Genomic DNA, 19182 nt, shown 5'->3' with positions numbered 1-19182 from the left:
AGAGAGAGAGAGAGAGAGAGAGAGAGAGAGAGAGAGAGAGAGAGAGAGAGAAAGACTCCGGGGAAGGGGAGGGGGAGGAGCTCTCTACTTCCCTGACAACCCTCCACTACCCCCCCCAACTTCACCATCCTCCCTTTTCCAACTTCATCTCCCAAACCCACCCTTAAAAAAAAAAAAAACCAATACCGTAAACCTAAGCCCAGTGGGACGGACCCAGGTCCACCCGACGTTTGAGAAGCTACACCCCGTCTCCTTCCAGGTCCTCCTCCCTCTCCTTCCTCCTCCCCCCCTCCCAGCACGGACTCCTACATTAAACCTTTGATCACGCACAGAAAGAATGTGCTACTATCCCCGCGCTGCCGCCGCCACCGCCGCCGCCGCTGCCGCCGCGCCGGAGCCCGAGCCCGAACCCGAGCCCGCGGGCCCCTCCGGAACGTCGGCGCCGCCTCTCGGAACGCTCGGGCCCGGGGCGGCTCCGCGGCAGCCGGACCGGGCTCTCGGCACACCGGGAGCCGCCTCGTTTGCTTCGGTGGCCGCCACCTCCCCGCGGCTTCCCGGGTCTCTCCTTGGCTCTTGACGCAGTCTGGAGCTGCAGCCGGGTTTCCTCTCCTTTCCTTTCCTCTCTCTCCTCTCCCAGTCTCAGGCCAAGCCCAGCCCGGCCCGGGAGGGGAGGGGGGGAGGGAGATTTGTCTTGGAGGAACCTGCCACCGGAGCTTGGGGAGGAGGAAGAGGAGGAGGAAGGAGGGGAAGCCGTAGCCGTCGCCACCACCGCCGCCGCCGCCACCTGCCACCTCTGCCCGCTGCCTCTGCTGGGGATCTCAGCGCGCGCTCTCCGGGAGCTGTACCCCACCCCCTCCTGTAGCCCGCCCCCGGACACCCCGGGTTCAGGTAGGCGAGAGGGACTGGGGGGCTGGGACAGGGTGGGAGGGGGAGTGTTTTAGGGTGAAGGGGTCCCTTCCCTTGCTGCAGTAAGGCAGACCTTCAGGACCCCACCTCAGGGGGAAGCATCGCCTTGATTTGGGGGGATCCGTAAAGGAAGAGCTGGAAGAATGAGTGGACGCCCCTTCACTGCCGACACCGCCGCCCCCAATAGCTCAGGACCCTGACTCTTCGTCCCCTAAAGCTTTAGCTTCCGCTCAGCCTTCTTTCTCTCACGTTGCTGCGGTTCTGTCCCTTCGCTGTGCCCGCTTCCCTTCGCGGTCTCCCTCTACAGCTCCAAGGCTCCCTCCCCTTGGGGGTGTGAATACCCGAAGTTAGCGGCTGTTGAACTCGAATCAGACTGATTTACCCCATCAACGCCCCAAGACCTCTCCCCTAAGACCAGGGGACCCCCAGACCCTTCGAGGAACCCTAGGGAGCAGCCGATTCCCAAACTTTCAGGGTCCTATGGATCCCTGGGCTCAGGGAAGTGGGGCGGTGGTGGTGGGGGGAAGGAGGCGGTACCGGCCTGGAGGGTCTCGCATCTCGTTTCCCGTCTTGTCTCTGGAGAACCCGAACCAATCCGGGCTACCTATCCCCCCCCGCCCCCCGCGTGCACACACACACACACACACACACACACTCACTCACCAAGCCTCCACCCCCCCCCCACCCGTTTAGAGCAGGAAAGATGCTTTGGGATCGAACTACCGGGAAGGCTGTGGGGGAGGGATGGAAAGAAGGGGGTTGGAGGGAAGTGGTGCGCCCCCATCCCCATGCACAATGAGGGGGGCTCCTCCTGCGAGACGCAGAGGCTGGCTGTTTTTGGGGGCTCTGAGTCCCAGTTTAGGGCAACGTTGGCCCCAAAGGCTGCATCGTCGAAGTGTGAAGAACGAGCACTTGGCTATTAATAGGAGCCTGTGACCTGACTGGCTCCTTCAGACCGTTTGGGGAAGCCGGGCCGGGCTCTGGTGGCCACAACCTCCTTCAATGTTCACCTCTTTCTCTCCCCCACCCCCCAAAAAATTCCTCTCGCTCAACCCTACCAATTCTTCCTTCTAACCTTCCCTATTCACCCGCCTGGCATCATCTCCTCTCTCTTCCCTAGTCCCCACTCTCTCACTCTCTTTACCCTTCCCCCCATCTCCTAATCTCTTGCTATTACCCCTTTTCAGCTCACTGCCGTTCTCCCAACCCCCAAACTTTTCCTGGCCCTGAACTGGACTATATAGCTTCGCTACTGGCCCAGGGATTTGCCGCTATGGAAGGGTCTCAATGTCCTCTGGGCCTAGCTCAAACTGACGCTCCTGTCCAGGGTCCCCTACGCAGGTCTTTGGTACACTGGGAGGCGGGGATGTGAAGGATTAGGTGAATGAGGGGTGGCCAGTTGGGAGCTGCCGCCACTTCTCTGCTCCGCTACAGCTGTTTGCCCGACCAGCGGGGACGGAAGTTTCTCGCGGACCAATTACTGCCTCACCCTCCCGCCCCCGATTCCCTCCACCCACCTACTCCCACCTCTTGTTCCGTTGGGCTCCGGCTAGCCAAAGGGTTTGAAGGGGATTAGGGGTGGGCAGATTACAAAAAAACAAAAAACAAAAAACAAAAAACAAAAAACAAAACTGTTGGGGACCTAGGAGACCTGGGAATGGCAGAAGGGAATAAGGAAGTTGTCTGTGAGTGTTGGTGAGGGAGCACAGAGGTTGAGGGTAACTAAGGGGAATAGGAGAAGCTCTTAGGAAGGGGGAATCAGGACAGCTTCTGGGAATTTGGGGAGAAGACCCCAGTTGCCTCTGCAGTAGACCCAAGGCCTCAGGTCTCTCTCGGGAGGATGGTGCTATCATTGCGCCTCAGGGCATTTATTCCAGTTTTCTCGGCTTTTAAAAATAAATCCCCTGGTGTATTGTTGGTGGTTCATTTGTCTGAGCTGTAATCGTCCTTTCCCCCAAGCTTCCTCCTCCCTAGAGAGCTCTGCCCCCTCTCCTTTACACAATAGACTGGTATGGTCCTGTCCCCCTATGTGGGACGACATCTTCTCTATTATCTTCTCTACCTCCACTCTATCTTGTGTGAAATTTCTAGGAGGCTAAAGATGTGTGGGGGTTGCTGGTGCCCCCACCTCCCCCCACCCCAGCATGCCCCCACCATCCTAGTTATCGGAGTTGAGGGGGGACACTGTTGTTTTTTTTTTCTTCCCCTAACTTAAGGGTTTGGAGCAGGAAGGAGGGGGACGGAAGTGGGGGGTGTGTATATAGCTGCTTCAATGTGCCTGACAGATGTGGCTATAGCGCCACCTTCTCTGTAGCAGAATTAATGATCGGCATGGAGGATGCCAATTAGAAGAGCCATTGGGAGGCTGGGGCAAGAGGGAGGGGAAGAAAAGGGGGCAGAAGGAGATGGAACTGAGGAATTGACAACATTTTTAGGAAGTCAGATTGTAATTTTCTGGGTAAGGAGGGACATTTGGGTTGGAACGGACTGTTCAGCCTAAGAGGTTGGTAGAGGTAATAGAAAGGTAGGACCCAATTAGATCTCCTTCCTCATATGTAGCCTAGTTTTGAGTAGCATCTCTCCGCTGTAGTCCGACCCCTCCCCAATAATGATAACTCCAAAGAACTGGTTGGTTTCCTTTGGTAACAGCTAGTATCCCTCCTCCTTCTCCAGGGACTCCATTGGCTAGCTTGCTGAGGTATAGGCCCAGAGAAGCCTGCTTATGTTCCCCTGTGACTCTTGGAACTTCTTTCTACCTTAAGCTAGGGGTCTTTCCCTGGGCAGAGGTAACCTTCAGAAGCTCTGTGCCCTGCTCCTAGGTGGGAGGGTAGGTTGTAGGTAAGGCTCTCCCAAGACTCCCAGAGAGATGGGAGTCTTTTCCTTTCACCTCAGCCCAACAGCCCCAGCCTAAGCCTGGGTGCTCTGATTTGCTCTCCTGAAGGCCCTGTCCATAGAAGAAGGAATATAAATCAAAGACTGAGGTGGGTCTCAGTAATTAAAGAGGGCTTTCCTTGCACCAAAGGATGCAGAATCAATGAAATACTAAAATCTGGGTGTTCTTGAGACCTCACCCTCAGGATAACTTTAGGATCTGGGTAAAGACATACCCTGGGGCCAGCTCCTGACATGAGATGCCCAAGTGCTTCAACGCTTCAAGGTGAGGGAGGAAGGGGGGGGGGGGAAGAAGTAAGCGCTCTAACCCAATGCCAGACAATCAGGAGCCCTATATCACTTTTTATTCTTATTTATTTCTTACTCTCCTTGGGAATGTAGAGGAGATAGCAAAAGGGAGGACCCAACAAGGGTGGAGGGGGTTCAAAGCAGGTGGAGTTGGAGATTCTTTGGCTGAAGGAGAGCCTTGAGGAGAACCAGAAGACTCTAAAAGCCCTTTTGAGCCTTTTGTAGGATGCAGTGGGAGGCCAGGAAGACAAGAAAACTAGGGAAGGCCAGCTATTCACTTATAGAAAATTCAATTCCTTTATCAACACTCACCATCCCCTCAGTCTCCCTTGCCCCATTATGACTAAAGCCACCAGAATTTTGGTCCTCCCCCCCCCCCCCCCCCGCCTTCTGGGAAGCCAATGCTCATGGGGCTGGGTCTCCAGAAGAGAAAAAAAAGGAGGATTTAAAAGCTAGTTCCTCTAGAAATTTCTATTTTTCCCCTTCTCTTTCTTCCAGAGATGGACTGTCTTGGTCGGGTGGGAAACAGAAAGAGAAGTCTTAGAGAATTATTAAGCCCTGGAGCCAAGGGAGAAGACCTATTTCCCACAAGAGAGTTTCCAAAGACTGCCAGTTGGTCTTTCCTTCTTATAACAGTTCTTAGGAGCCTGCTGACAGTGGGTGGGGACCCCCTGGACTCTACCTCTGGGGACCCTTCCCTTTGCTAGCAACTGAGTAATGGCTCAAGGAGGCAGCTTTGAGGGCAAACTGAGTAGTTATTTTTACCTTCTGATGCTAAAAAAAAAAAAATCTGAAGTATTTATCCATAAGGAACATATAGATTCTTACTGGTATCAGGGTAAAAATGGTGGGTTTGTGACATCTTCCCTTTGACATTGCTCCCCAGACTATTAACTTTTGGTGGTTTCATTATAATTTCAAGGATATTCTTTCTTTCTGTTCATTGTGAACTGAGTTCCCCAGAGCAAAATGGGGAGGGGCTGAGGAAATACACTGTGATTTACCCCTTCCTCAATCCTAGGGATTGCCGTTTCCAGATTAACTTTATGAGATGGGGAACCTAGCCCACTACGTCAGACAAAAAATAGCCCCTGGGGGGAACTCGGTCTTGACCCAACTCCTATCTGAACCCAGAATTGGATCATATTAGGTGATCTCATTAAGTATTTAAGACGCTGGAGCAGCCCATGTTTTGGGGATGGACCAGTCAATACAGGAATTAGTTTTCTTGTGGGGGATTCATTCATATTCTCTCTCTCTTCCTCACACACTATAGGATTTATCTTGATTTGCTGCCTTTGAATTGAGTCAACTCTTTTGTGTGCTGCGTGAATTGGCCAGCTGCTTTGTAGAAAGAGGAAGGGAGCGTGCAGTGGTTACAGAGGAAAAGGGGAATCAGTGCTGGGGATGGAAAGAGACAGGAAGGAGGGTGGGGGAGAGGAGCGACACTTACAAAGAAAGCGAGACAGCTTTGACCCAGGACAGGCTGGGGGAGGGGACAGAGCGAGAGGTCTGGCGTTGCCTCCTTAGCTACCATAACTAGGGTTGATAGGATTGTAGGATTGGGAAGACAAATGCCCTACAGTATAGAGTGTAAGCTCTTTGAGGGCAATCATAATTATCTTTTCGTCGCCCCCTACTTCCCCCTTTCCCCTTCCCCCCACTCCCCCCGCACGAACTTCAAGACCTGTTACAGAATTCGAGCTCTCAGCATGTCCGTCGAATAAATCTAGTGATGGTAAAAGGGAAAAGCACAGGGGCTGGGAGCAGGTTCGAGGGGGCCCTTGTGCTGAAAACACCTACTTTCCCACCTTCATTTCCATTCCCAATCCCCACCCTCCTGATCCTGGACAAATAAATGGTCTGTAGTGCAAAAGTCCAAGAGGGAGGGAAAGCCCCGAGGATCCCCTGCCTGGCATATAGTAAGCGCTTAATAAACGCTCTTGTCTTGGAAGAGGGTGTGTGTGTGTGTGTGTGTGTGTGTGTGTGTGTGTGTGTGTGTGTGTGTGTGTGTGTTTGTGTGTGAGAGAGAGAGAGAGAGAGAGAGAGAGAGAGGGAGAGACAGAGAGAGAGAGAGAGAGAGAGACAGAGAGAGAGAGAGAGAGAGAGAGAGAGAGAGAGAATGAATGAATGTCTGGATCAGAGAAGGGGAGAAGTTGACTAATCAATCCATATTTATTGAGGCCCTCCACCCCGGCACAGAGTCCCATTCTTAGCGCCACTAGGTAACAGTAAACAGTTAATTTGCCCCTCCCTTCCAACCCCCCCCGCCCCACCCCCTGCATCTCATTTCTTACCTCCCAAGAGAAGCTACCTTGGGACAAACTAAGAGAATAGCTCAATAAGACAGATTACTTGGTTCCTTACCCTTCCTACTTCCCCCTCCCCCCTCCTCCAATCTAAGTATTCCGGGAGGAACGAGTGGGGGCGGGAGATAGGGGACTAGAGCCCTGAGGAAACCCTTCTTTTAATGCTAATAGATCTTCTAGCCCAACCCTCCCTCCCCACCTTAGTCGCCCCCACAGCTGTGGGACACGGAGATCGCTCAGTGGATATAGACTGGAGAGAGGAAAGACAGATGTACAAGCAGAAAGAGAGGAGAGGAAAGGAGAGAGAATGAGAATTCTCTTTGCCTGAGAAGGGAGGGGAGGGGCCGTGCTCTCAGATCGATGGGAGAAGCAGGGGAGGAATTTCAATACCGAGAGCAAAGTTAGAGACTGAAGGACGGCAGAGAGAGAGGCGGCGGAGCCTTGGCAGTGGCGGCTGGCAGCTAGCTGGCTCCGCAGGTAAGGAGTCAGAGTCCGGCTGTACTGGCATCTTTGAGAGGGGGGAACAGGGACTGAGACGGGGATGGTGGCTGGAGTTGGGGATGGGGAGAAGGAATTCAGGACTGAATCTTGGGAAAGGAAAGCCGATAGCTTAGTCTAAACTCCCTCCACTCCTCTCCCCCGTCCCCTTCTCCTTCAGGTGTTGCACCTGGGCACCAGGTACAATGTACAGTTGCTCCCTGCCCAAGTCTCGGGGTCCGAGGGGAAAGCAAGCTCTACCTCTCTCTCTGGCTCCCCTACCCCTAGCCATACCTAAAAACTAAGTTCGGAGGAACTTTGCAGCCCGGTTTGCCCCTTGGTTTCCGGGCGCCGAGGTGGGAGGGGATGGCCACTCCTCCAGTTAAACAAACAGTCGGGTTTGCTATCCACAGTCACCGACTCGAGTGGGAGCCCTGGGGCTGAGCGGCGGCTCTTTCCTCGCCCGCGTCAAGGGAGAAGGAGCGAGTGAGCGAGCGCAGGACACGTCGTCCTGCTGGGGACGGAGCGACTGTCAGCCGCGGGGGACTGGGGAAGACGCCGGAGCCAGGCCCGGAGCGTCCCGCCTGTCTAGACTTGGAGCCTGCGTATGCCCTCGGGAAGAGGAGGAGGAGGGAGACGGTGGCCGCGCAGCGCGTAAGTTTGTTTGCATGCTGGGGGGCTGCGCTGGAGGGGACCCGCACCCTCCCCACCTCACCTCCACTTCTCCGAGGCGCGTCGGGTGTCCTTTGACCTCGAACTGTCTGCTGGGGTAGGGGTGAGGATGAAGAAAAAAATGGATTCTGCCTGGGGAGCCAAGGGCAAGCCCTCTCTCCCTCTTCTATCAGCCGGGGCAGGCGGTCGTTCTCAGGCCGGGTCTGCTGCTGGGTCAGCCCCAGTGAGCTAAAGCAGTTGCCTTTGATCGTCTAACAAATGCTGTCCAAAGCTTGGATCTTCCTTTAAAGCTAGGGAGTATTAGCTGTTTGTCAGATTTCCTTCCCTTCGCCTTGGTGGGGGGTGGGGGGCAAGAGAAAAAATGCTGGGGATAGCAGGGGCTCGGTGCTCATGGAAACTAGTTTAGGTTCTCTCTTCTGGGGACCAAGAGTTTGGGATGAATGTGTTAGCAACATTCTCGGTTTAACTCGGGCAAGCCCCTTTTCTAGGGCTCTTCATGGAGCAGAAGCCGGATCAGATTTGTGGGGGAGGAAACCACCCTCTGGGAAACCTCTGGGGCTGAGTGGTAGGTACCAAGGAAAATACCTTCTCCTTCCCTCTGCTTCATTCCGGGACAGCCCGGAAAGCCACAAAAGGCCAATTGCTAGCTTGACCTGAGGGCTCGTGCAACCCTATATAAAGAGATCCGACAAAGTTGGTGATTTTGTTTCCTTTAATTCTTTACATTTGACTTATACTTTACAAATAATAACAACCAATTCACGTTTATATTCCTTAAAATCCTACATAACACTCCAGGGAAGTAGATAGTGAAAATATTTACTATCTCCATTTTCCTGATGAAGAAACTAAGCCTCAGAGGGTCTATAAATGTTCACTGAGTTACATAGTAAAATGCAGAAAAGGGGTAAGAACTGGCCTTTTGACTCCTCCTACACAGTAGTTTCTTGTTTGAATCTCATAATATTTTTGAAATGTATCCATGCCCCATTTGACAGATGGACAAACTGAGACTCCAAGAGGCTAAGTGACTTGTCCAGGATCACAGAGTGAGTTAGTGAGAGAAGCTGATAATAGAACCCTGGTATCTTTATTCTCAGTCCAGTATTCTTACATAAGAAGGTATAAATTCACCTAGGAAAGCATGAAAACCTCAGTACTTTTTCAAGCAGGCAAGAAAGGTTATGATAGAGCTATTGCAATAAATAAAACCCTATTAGGTACTCAGTACATCAATCTCTTACCCCTAGACACCCAGACTCAAAATTGGGACCCTTTTCAGTTTAATATCCAATAGTTTGCGATGTAGCTAAATGTAGAATTCAGAATGATACAGCAGCTTGGGAATAAGGTATAAGGAGATTCGTGACTCTGGAAAAGCTCAGCATGGACGTGAAGTAAAAGGTATCTCTATCAACAGAAATAGCCAGTCTCTAGACTCACAGAGCAGGCAGAACTTGGAAAGGCAGGGAGTAAGGAGAGATGAGAATGGAGGCAGTTGGAAGAGGGATGATCTAGATCTCCTTTGGTCTAGGTCTAGGAAACAAAATCTGGGAAGGAAGAAAGACAGGAGGGGCTTACTTCTACAGAAAACCCAGGAATTTTTGTAAGTCTTCCTCAAAACTGGATTCTCTGTACCTGCAAAAGAAAAAGGACAGACTGATATTCTCAGAATCCCTAGAAGAATGCCTCCTCTAGTTAAAATGGTTTCATAGCCTGGAGCCGGTGGACAGACAGCTTTGATTGACTTGGATGCCTTTCCTTTATCACTTAAAATGGAATGTTTGGACCCCAGATGTCCCCAGTGGGTTTGTCTCAATTCTAAATAGCAATTGAAAAAAAATGCTAGGGACAAAAAGGATGAAAGTGATAGAGATGAAAGTTCTGGGTACCTGGTTGCAACATGCAAACTGTCCCCCCCCCACCTCAGCTTCCCCCCCAACCCTTCTGGATGAAGCGGATGAAATAGATACCAGGAATAAATTAATCCAGTTCAACAGCATTTTAAGTTTCTACTAAAGGAGGCAACATGATGTGGAGGAATCAGCATCGACTTTACGGCTTGGGTTCTAAACTGACTCTACTATTCATTAGCTTGGTTAAGTTGCTTCCTCCTCAAGGCCTCAGTTTCCTCATCTCTAAAAATGAGAGTGTTGGACAAGATGATCCTTAAGCTCCTTTCTAGCTCTGAAGCCTATGCAGGACTCAGTGACCCCCACTTCTCCCCACTGGATCCATCCGGTAAAATCTTACTGTGGTTAACGGTGAACAGAAGCAGAAGATGGGTTTCTGTGTGGGTTATTTCAAATGCTATTGGCTTGGAGAAAATTTATTACCATAGGTGCATAGATTTTTGTGTCCGTATTTCTCTGTAGAAAAGGGACAGGCAGATCCTGTAGATACACCAGTAGATGTATATAACTATATATACATATATGTATAAATTGAGAGTGGTTAAATGAAATATGCCAGTGAATGACAAACATGCAGATATATCTCAGGGTCCAGGTGACAGGGTAATAAATTTCACAGCATGAACCAGAAGCAGTCAGTAGTGTTACTAGGGAGCACTGGATAAATTTTATTATGCATCTTTCAACACCCCTCTCCCCAACCATGTTGTTCTTCCCGAGATATTTCATTTTACTTTCTTTCACTAATTCATGAATTCTCTTGCTGGTTTCCATGGATGCTTCTCCCAAATAAAGAAAGACTCACTCATTTGCTACCTGGTCCTTACATTTGAGGTAGTTTGATGTAGTTGCTGATGGTGTGGTACTAACTCCTAGAAAAAGAATCCCAGAATGTTAACAGCTGGAAGAAAGCTGCCCCCTCATTTTACAGGTGAGGAAACTGAGGTTCAAAAAGGGGACATGGGGGCAGCTAGGTGGTGCAGTGGATAGAGCACCAGCCTTGGAGTCAGGAGGACCTGTGTTCAAATCTGGCCTCAGACACTTGACACTTACTAGCTGTGTGACCCTGGGCAAGTCACTTAATCATGATTGCCTTACAAAAAGAAAGCAAAAAAAGGGGGGGGGGCATGATTTACCCAAAACTACATAACAAGCTCTATGACATTGTAGATTTGAACTTTTGCCTAAGATATCAGCCATAGCCCCGCATCCTAGGTTCTGGACTGAATGGAATCAGATCCAGTCTTGGGTACTCCTCCTTCCCACCATGCTTCAAATCACTGTATTCTTGAATTCTGCTTCAGATACTTACTAGCTGTATGACTTTGGGCAAGTCACTTAAACTCTCTGGTTCTGTTTCCTCCTCAGTAACTCTAGAGGATTGATTCTGATGATCATTCTAGCTTTAAAGCTATGTGATCCTCTGATACCCTTCTTCCTCCAAGAAAAGTCCCAGTCACTTAGGAGTGGCTGAGGAAAGAGATTTGGATTGAGTCTCAGGCAACATAGTAGTGCTCTCATTTTTTGTCCCCACCTGAAGTTTGGTCTTGAGAAGCTAAGCATACAGTTTGTTTAAAAACAGTAAATCTCTATGTCTCTGGATAAAAGGATCCCAGATCCTATATAAGCACACAAGGTAACAATTCACATATCAGGTCCAGGACAGCCTTTATTCCACATGTAAAAACATACAAAAGGACTCACAGTGTATAAGTAGTATGTAAGTGATCAATCTTTTCCCCTGTCAAAGGCAGAACTAGACCCCAGATCTTAACCATCCAATGCTCTTTCCATTACACTGTTGGTTTAGATAAGCAAAATGGCTAAGCTTCTGGAATGTCCCTAGGTTGCTAATGTCGGAGTTATGGGTTATGAATAGTGAGGTGCCAGCTGGCTCTGCTGAACAGAGCAGATACCGTAATTAGAGAGCCATGACAGAGGCCTATCTATGTGCTATTTTTGTCCACCTACCCTTATGCATACCTGTGTGGCTCGCCCTGTACATAGCAGTTCTACAGTGGTAAAAAGTGTGGCGTATTATGGTATGACATCAAGAACATAATGTACACATTGCATATTGTCACTGGCTTTCTCCCTGGATATCCTCGTTACTCCCTCTCTCCCTTTCCCCCTCAACAATTTTCCCTAGCCGATTATCCTGCTAGTACTCAAGGAGAAGAACTGTTTCATCCTTAACTAACTTTAGAATTTTTCTTGTCCTGGCATGCAGTCCTCTAGAGTGAAGGGCAGAAGGAAGAGACCTTCATCCTGGGTCTATTAAAAAAGAGTGTCTGCGAGAGCCAATACTTTAAATCCTAGAAGGCTTTTTTTAAAGATCTCTTTTGAGGTGAAAGACATCTTATGTTTATAACACCCTCTTACTACAAAGAAAGAAACGGGCAAGTGACTTGCCCAAAGGTACACAGTGAAGTTAATGATAGAACAAAAACCTTGTTCTCTGAGATTCATTCCAAATCGATTTCCCCAGTGACTCCAAGTGACTAGGACTTTTCTTGGAGGCAGGAGGGCATCACAGGATCATGGCTTTAGAGCTCAAAGGGACCTTAGAAGTCATCAAAATCAATCAGATGAGGAAACAGGCCCAGAGAGTTTAAGTGACTTGCCCAGGGTCACACAGCTAGTAAGTATCTGAGGCAGGATTCAAACCCATGTTCAGCACTATCCACTCACTATACTGTCCTGCTTTAGAGAAGAGAAAGGTCAGAGAGGTCAAGCCACTTAAATTCCACCACTTTTATTTTGGCCCTTTTCTGATTATTTCTTAAGAAGGTCTCCTTTTTCCTTCCACTCTCCCTCCATCTGTCATTTTGGGAGGGAGAACGGTATTGTCAGAGTTAACATCTAACGGCTTTGTTAGTGATGGTAGCTTGGATCTCTAGAAAACCTTTCTTTGTACAAGTTCAGAGCCCTTCTATTCCCTCTATCTCCCACCCATTTCTTATGCCTGGCCCCTTCTCTTCTCCCCCCCCCCCCGCCCCAGAAGGCAGGAAAGAGCAATGTGTAAATTGAAGGCTGTAAAGCAAAATGGTTGGTGCAGGGCTGGAATCTGAATCTTGAGGACTAGTCCACCTCTCTGGCTTCTGACCTATACTGTTACATCCCTTTTAGCTCCAGTATTTCATCCCCATCTCACCCTACCCCAGTTCTTTCATTTTATTGATTCATGAATCCTCTTCCTGTTTTCAAGTGGAGGGTTCCCACAACCAGAAACTTGGTTACCAGTTAAGGCTTACATCTGGCTTTACTGCAGTCCCTTTGCAGCAGTTATACACCTTAGCCTGTTCTCTCCTTCCTTCTTTTATGCTCATTGCCCCTTAAATGTCCTCATTGTCCACCCCAGGGCCTTTCCTTTGTGAACACCAAGCATGGCCCAGCTGCTTGAACAATGTATTGAGTCATTTTTCAGTCGTGTCTGACTCTTTGTGACTCTTCATTTCTTTCTCGGCAAAGATACTGGAATAGTTTGCAATTTCCTTCTCCAGTTCATTTTACAGATGAGGAACTGAGGCAAACAGGGTTAAATGACTTGCCCAGGGTTATACAGCTAGTAAAAATCAGGAAAATGAGTCTTCCTGACTCCTGGCCTGGCACTCTTATTTACTGCACCACCTACCTGCCCTGTGCTTGAACAATAGCTCTGAAAAAATAATAAACAAATGTTATAGGAACTCAGAGGAGGGAGAAATCACCATGTTTAGTGTAGTCAAGGAAACCTTTCTGGAGGAGGTAAGATTTGAGCTGGGCCAAGGGATGGATAGGATTCACAGAGAGGAAGGGTGGACAGACAGTTCTAAGCAGAAAACTGGGGAATCAGAGGTCCTGGAGACAAGAAAGTATTGAACTTTGGAGGATCAGTGAGCAGAGCAGTATGGTTCTGTTAGAGAATAATGGGAGCTAAGTCTGGGAAAGTAGAAGAAAGGATTGCGAAGGTCTTTTGTGTTCTATTACTCTACTTCTTTCTCTCTTTTTATTCTATCTCTTGTTCCTCCATTTCCTTTCCCTGCTTCCACACCCCAGGCCAGTGGTTGAGGTCCACAGCCAAATAGATCAACTTTTTCCAGACCCCTTACCACTAGGAGAGCACTGAATTCCAAGAGGCTCATAGGGGGTATAGGGAACAGGGCACTATCCCCTTACCTCTACTGAAAAAGGAAAAGGGAGCCTGGGGTTAAAGCCATTATCCACAATAGGATCCTTTTGATTTCTTGAATCCAAATTGCCACAGTTCTTAAAAGTAAGGCTGAACTAGAGTGTGTTGTATGTAATAGGCACTTAATATTTGTTGAATGGATGGATGGATAGGTGGATGGGTAGATGGGTAGGTGAGTGGGTGGGTAAATGGATGAGTGTGTGAGTGGGAGATGGATGAGTGGATGAATGGATAGGTGGATGGGTGAATGGATGGATGGATGAATGGATGGCTGGCTGGTTGGGTGGATGGGCAGATGGATAGATGAATGAGCAGATAAATGAGTGGATGGATGGGTAAAGTAGGGAGAACAATGAAGAGATAAGGGGTAGACAGAATGAGCTACTTTGAACTATATAAAGCTGGAAAGTTCCTTATAGATCAGTTAGTTAATAAATGTTTATTAAACGCACATAGTGCCACTATGGCACTATGTGCCAATCAAGTGTTAGACACTGGGAATAAAAAAAGAGAACTAGTTCCTGCCTTTCAGGATCTCACATTCTATTGGGGGAAATAACATGAATATGTAGAATCAAATATGAAATATGTATAGAGTAATTCATGGTGCACCAGTAGCTGCAGGTATCAGGAAAAGCCTCACGTAGATGGAACTAAAGCCAAACTTTGACAGAGTTGGCGACTCTAAAAATCAGAAATGAAGAGAGTGCATTCTAGGCATGGGGAAACAGCCTTCACAAAGTCATGAAGATGGGTGTTGGAATGCCATGTATAAGGAGTACAATATTTCTTAAGCTAAACCATACTGAGGACCAGAAATACAGTTTTTAATTCTCTATCATGAATGACTCCTCTCTCTACGCTACAACTCTCTAGAATTCAGAGAGCAGGGCCTGATAATGGGAGAGAAACAGGGAATCAAGGGTAAGACATATAAGAAGTAGGAAGAAGGAGATTTTTATGTTTCAGGTTTTGAGAAGTGAGGACTTGGGGTAGAAAAATGGTATGCAGACCAGGAAAAATTTGCTTGGCATCAGAAGCCAGGAAACACTGGTCCAGTTCCAAACATTTCTTTTACAGCAGAGGTAAATGTGACCTATCACATACCTTATAGATTTAAAGGAGTAAGTAGTGATCTCTGGATCCTGTCTAGCCCTGGACCCATCCAATCTATCTGCTATTCCCACCCCTGTTCTACCTGGATTTACAGAACCAAACCATGGGAAACTAATACTCCCCCCCCAACCCAAGACTAAATGACCAAATGTGCAGCCAGTCAACATGCCTTTACCTCTACTGATCATTCTAAGGAATCAGAAGCCATGGTTCAAGCTTTTGAGGATTGAAAGGAGGGTCTTGGTAGAAGGCTAGCCATGGAGCTAAACCCCCTTCTGGCCTTGTGCCCTGGGCAGCTGCTCCCTTGACAGTAGCCTAGTTCCACTATTTCTCTTAGGAAAAGTTCAAATAAATCAGAATTCTGGCATCACTGAGATCTGAGTGCCTGGGAAATCATTGTCAGGCGGGCTGTTCCATCATATTTACAGTAAGCTTTTAGTTTTTTTTTTCAAGCAGAATCAAAATGAGGAACCACTTAGTCATTAGCTCCTTCTAGTTAAATGCATTAAACTCTCTCTGTCTCTGTCTCTGTCTCTCTCTCTCTGTCTCTCTCTCTCTCTGTCTCTGTCTCTCTCTCTCTCTCTCTCTCTCTCTCTCTCTCACACACACACACACACACACACACACACACACACACACACACACACGTATGCACTCTCCTACAAACTTTATTAAATACACACCAGGGATCAGGCATCCATAAGGGGCCAGGGCCCAGGGAAGAAGGCTTACCTCCCCTGTCACTCTCCCCAGGCTAATCAAAACGAATACTTTTCAAGAACAGCACTTTGAGAAAATGTCACTCTGCTGGGTCGGAATTCATCACATAGCCCGCCACAGCAGCTATAATCTTTAATCATCTGGAGCAATCAAAACAAAAAAAAAAACCAAATAGCATTGCAGGCTATGGCTCAGTGCTGGCTCATGGTGAAATGCCCCGTCACTGCAGTGACAGGAGCTGGAAGCTTGGGAGCTAAGAGCTGTGGTTCCACCAATCCTGTCACCTTCAGCTGCCACACACTCCCTAGATAGATGGTTCTATAGTAATAATGATGAGAGCTCCCTTAATATAGTCTTTTTCAGTTTACATCGTGCTTCCCTAGAGGTAATCCTGTGAAGTAGGGGAGTGCAAAAGGTGCTATACCCATTTAACAGATGGGGAGATAAGCCTACTTTCAGGCCAGGCTCTGTGCTAGAGGAAGAATTCCTGTCTTCAAGAACTGTACAATCTAGTCATACAAATCAAAAGCTGCCCATGCTAATTACAATGTGGCACAAAGACCTAGATTCCTTAAAGACCACTTTCTCCAGGGAGAGTTTTAAAGCAGACTTCAAGGTGATTTTCCTTCCCACCCAGTGACTTCACTCCATCATCCTCCCTTCTCTCTCCCATTCACGTCACAACTGAATGATGAACATGAAACCCTATACTTAGAGTAAGCTTTTTGAGAACAGGGGCAGTTACATTGTTGTCATTGTTTTGAGAAGTGAGGACTTGGGGTAGTGTGCTATATGCCTGGCACATAGTATGCACTTAATAAATACTGCTTGAATGTAAATAGAATTTAATTTAAGTCTTTATTCCTAGATGTGGCTTTTGCTGTGTTTTCCTATGAGTTTGTAGCACTGTCATTTGAATTCTTGGCTCTTCATCTGAGAATTTCAGAACTGAGAACAACAGAATTGGAAGGTGGAGGGATACCTTAGAGATTATCTAGATCCCATTCGCCTCAGCCCACTTCCCCACACACCTTTGTTTTTGCAGAGATAAAAATTAAAGCCAGAAGCCAAGAGGGGGAAAATGCCATGTCCAGAGTCATAGAGTGAATCAGTGGCAGAGCCCCAAATCCAGGTTTTCTGGATTTCCCAGTTCAGTGGTCCATGCACTACATAGGAGTATCAATGGTCATGAATTGGAAGTCTCAACACTGGAACCAAGAACACCAAATCTCCTCCATAATGAAATCAGTATTCACAGGTGTGACTCCTGCTATGAGAATCAGGTCCATGTATAGGTTAGCTACTAACTAGCTGTGTGATGCTGGACAATTCACCCTCCTCATCTCTGGGTCTCAGTTGCCTTAGCTGTAAAATGAAGGGGTTGGACCAGATGTCCTTTAATTAGGGTTTCTTCCAGCTCTACCATGAATTATGATTCCATTAATTGTAAAATTACGATTCTATTAATCTTAGGTAATTGTGCCATTCGTATGCTTAGCTACATGAGGATGAGCTTTTCTGTACTCTGAAGAGGGACAGGTTTAAACTGTATCATCAGAGTTTTAGAGTAGGTCTCAAGATACCCAACTGAATCTCTGATCTCATTGATTCAGGAGTTCCTTCGAACGATGTAGATTGTAACCTATCCATGTCTGCTCATCCTGTGAGACTCTTTTCTGCATTCTCCCTAAAAGTCACCAGCCCAACAATTTGGACGCCTTCCCTTTCTCCCTCTCCCTCATGATATCACAAGAAAGTGAAGTGGGTTCACCTTATTTAATCATGATCTATTTATTTATTTATTTGTTTGTTTGTATTTATTTTTTTTTTAGGCAATTGGGGTTAAATGACTTGCCCAGGGTCACACAGCTAGTAAGTGTCAAGTGTTTGGTCTGAGGCCGAATTTGAACTCAGGTCCTCCTGACTTCAGGGCCAGTGCCCTATCCACCATGATTTTTTTTAAATAAAAAAGTTTTATTACTGTTTTTTAAAATATTGCTCTCACTCTTCAAAGACTTCCTCTCCCTTGTGGCAGACCTTCCCTTATAACAAAGTAGAGTTGATTTGCTTAATAAAGAACTTGTTTTGATAAATCATTCTTCATGTCTGACAGTGTATGTCACATTCTGCAACAGTAGTCTACCACCTTTCTGCCAAGAGATAGGAAGCTTTAAGTTATGTCTCAAGGAGCATTTCTTGCCAAGTGAAAATTATTAGACTCTGTTGATAGGCATTGTGGAGTTTCCCTCTCTAGGGATCCTTATAAGTGAGGCTAATTCTTTTTTTTTTTTTTTTTGGCTAGGCAATGGAGTTAAGTGACTTGCCCAGAGTCACACAGCTAGTAAGTGTTAAGTGTCTGAGGCCAGATTTGAATGCAGGTCCTCCTGACTCCAAGGCTGGTGCTCTATCCACTGCACCACCCAGCTGCCCCCAAGAGGTTAATTCTTAAAAAACATGTATGTCTGCATTGGAGAAGCAGCAGGAGAGAGTATCCCTCAAGGTTCCACGTATAGTTATGTATTTATTGATATCTGCATGGCTGGCCTTTGGCTAGATTGCGAAGTAGGAGAATTTGCCCCTAGCCTCCTCTTTCTGCCCTTTGCAGGACCCTTCCTAATATCTTCAGGTCAGCAGTGTGCTCCATGCTCTGTTCTTCTTCCTATCAAAACCTGCTCCCAGGTAAGGATTTTATATCAGTCATTTATACCTTAGTGTAAGTAAGTTCAAGGCTCTGTGGTCCCTCTCCTCAAGTGCCTTTTGGTTTGTCTCACTTCTGAATTCAGAGGTGAGCTTTTTATCTCTTCTTAGAGGCATTAGCTAACTGTGTGAGAGAGGTATTTTTGGCTACCTATTCTGCCCAAAGATAAGGCCAGTCCCTGCACGTATGGTTTCCTAGAAGGCAAAGACTATCAGAATAGAGGGAGAAGAAAGCCCTGGACATGGCTTCATGAGTCGCTTGGGTCTAATCTATTTCTGTCACTGACTGTGTGAATTCAGGCAAGTTCCTTCACCATTATGGGTCTCAGTTTCCATTTTTGTCAAATGACCACATTAGACTAGTTTCTAAGGTCTCTCTTAGTCCCATCTTCCTCTTTCAGTTATTTTGTTAAAGCCCGCACATCTTTATTGAATGAGAGTCTCTTTGTATAGGACACTGTGTTGAATTAGCTCTGAAGAGAGCGGGGAGTCATCACATGAGATAAGCTGGTGGCATTCTGCAATGTGATTGTGTAAGTGAGGCTAGTGGGTGCTGAAGAGACCAAAGAACTCTCCCTGAGAGTGTCAACCCCTGTTCCCTTGATCCCAAGCACTGGCATTTGGGTGAGGTCCCGTGAGAGAGAGATTTACTGAATACTGTCGAGGGTATACTATTTGAAGATGGCAAGAGGCCGTCCCCATAACCCAAGGATTAAAATACAGGTTGTTGTTGCTTTGCCACATAGGTCTGCTCCAGCTAGATCCGTTTATAAGTGGATTTCTGTAAAACAAATCCTATTTTCCTGTTGATGTCCATAATAAAAGCAGATGCTTTCTTTTGAAGGGAGCAAAAATTGTGCCGAAAAGACTGACTTGAAAACCCAGAGGGTTAGGATGGCAAAGAGCTCTTTGGTGGGTTATGTATCATACTGGGAGCATTGCTGTGCCTTCTAGGTATTGTAGTCCTCATCCGGGAGTTTATCTTTCCTTTGCTGCTGTATGTCATCATTCTGAGAGGCAG

At 47.5% G+C, this 19182-nt stretch overlaps 1 protein-coding gene across 3 annotated transcripts in view; it reads left to right on the top strand.

The window, feature by feature from the left end:
• Nucleotides 1-788: 788 nt before the first annotated feature.
• The window catches only part of ELFN1 (extracellular leucine rich repeat and fibronectin type III domain containing 1), a 192074-nt gene continuing 173680 nt past the window's right edge, over nt 789-19182 (top strand). The window contains exons 1-3 of one of the 3 annotated variants that reach the window (XM_027874280.1): nt 789-888; nt 7286-7526; nt 18070-18143. The gene's annotated coding sequence lies outside the window, so the exon portion shown is untranslated. The remainder of the gene's footprint in view (nt 889-7285; nt 7527-18069; nt 18144-19182) is intronic. The other 2 variants (XM_027874279.1, XM_027874281.1) reach the window with 2 other exon arrangements.

Source organism: Vombatus ursinus, unplaced genomic scaffold (assembly GCF_900497805.2).
Source record: "Vombatus ursinus unplaced genomic scaffold, bare-nosed wombat genome assembly UNPS02014807.1, whole genome shotgun sequence".
Taxonomy (NCBI): Eukaryota; Metazoa; Chordata; class Mammalia; order Diprotodontia; family Vombatidae; genus Vombatus; species Vombatus ursinus.
Note: the sequence above shows the minus strand (reverse complement) of the source record. Positions and strands in the feature narration are given on the sequence as shown.